At 27.1% G+C, this 1,496-nt stretch overlaps 1 protein-coding gene across 1 annotated transcript in view; it reads right to left on the reverse strand.

Annotated features, from left to right (window-relative positions):
- Positions 1-1,199, reverse strand: part of LOC145276970 (terminal nucleotidyltransferase 5C-like) — a 342,060-nt gene extending 340,861 nt beyond the window's left edge. Inside the window, exon 1 of the mRNA XM_080128515.1 lies at positions 993-1,199. The gene's annotated coding sequence lies outside the window, so the exon portion shown is untranslated. The remainder of the gene's footprint in view (positions 1-992) is intronic.
- Between the last annotated feature and the right edge of the window lie 297 nt (positions 1,200-1,496).

A 1,496-nucleotide genomic window follows, 5' to 3' on the forward strand; every position in this document is an offset into this window, starting at 1 on the left:
ATACAGATATTAGTGGAATTCTGAGAAGACTTATTGCTATTCAAATTCTAGAGAAAGCAAGCGGTCCTTGCCTCCAAAAAACAACATTATATGGCTTTTAGCATAACGCCAAATGAGCTTGAACTGTTATCGAATGGGGATGAAAACGTAATATCTAAGGGGATTTGTTGTCACTTAGACTCCAGGGCACATCACTTGTTTTCATCGGTGAGCAATCACTGAGAATATATTGTGATAATCACTTAATGAGTAAATTAAAATAATTGTAATAATAATTAATAATTAACTATATTAGGTTGTTTATAATGTAAAACAAACCTATGTATACAAAGTTTGAAAATATCTAAAATAGAAATATTTGTCGAAAGCGCGTTGTAAAAACGAAATATCTGTTGCTAATGCGTCCTAAAAAGCAATATTATTTGAAAGTGCGTAGAAAAAAAGACATATTTGTTTGAAAGTGCGTTCTAAAAAATAATCGTTGAAAATTCGTTATAAAAAATATTTATCGAAAATGCGTTTACAAAAAATATTTGTTGTAAATGCGTTCTAAAACGAAATATTTGTTGAAAATGCGTTCTAAAAAGAAATATTTGTTGATAATATGTTCTAAAAACATATTTGTTGAAAATGCGTTCTGAAAAGAAATACTTGTTGATTGTTGATGTAAAATAAAATAGTTGTTGAAAGTTCGTTATAAAAGAATTACTTGTTGAAAATTCGTTCTAAAAAGAAATATTTTTTGAAAGTGCATTGTAAAAGGGGAATATTTGTTGCAAGTAACGGTCTGAAATAATAATAGAAAAATATGTCCGATAAATTTGGGTACGATTTAAAATTGCCCCGTTATCAGCATTGCATAGAAGATGAAAAAAAAAACACAGCAAAGCATTGAAAGAAAGGAAAGACAACGTTATGAATACAGTAATAACAATAATGAAAACGAACCATATGGTAGTATTAAAAGGTATTAAGCAAAGTGTTTTACTTACCTTACAGACAAAGCTGTCAAGTTTTTGTTATTTTATCTGTTTTAAAATTCGGATCTTAATTGTTTGTGTATGTCCTTCTCCTTTTTATTATGCTTTTATATTTTGTTTTATTTTAAAGCTAAATAACACTGTTTCACATTTTCAAAACACATGTGTTAATTCTTCTGTAGACATGTGCTTGTATAACGGACCGTGAGATTAGTATATGCGGCTATATATATATATATATATATATATATATATATATATATATATATATGAGCGTCTACAGCGATGTATATATTTATGTTTATTTAATGTATACCTATTCCAATCAGTTGTGATTTTTTTTTAAATTTCAGTTTTGTTTCTTTCTCGTTTTGTATTTTTGTGTACGTGATTAATTTAAATAAAAATATGCATTACACGTTTACAGTGAACAGGTATACATATGACTATGTTTCCCCATGTTTTCTTGTATAATTGTTTATATGTGTATCTTATAAAACTTTTGTTTTTCCTTAA

Source organism: Euprymna scolopes, chromosome 5 (assembly GCF_053919585.1).
Source record: "Euprymna scolopes isolate OS-2025 chromosome 5, ASM5391958v1, whole genome shotgun sequence".
NCBI lineage: Eukaryota > Metazoa > Mollusca > Cephalopoda > Sepiida > Sepiolidae > Euprymna > Euprymna scolopes.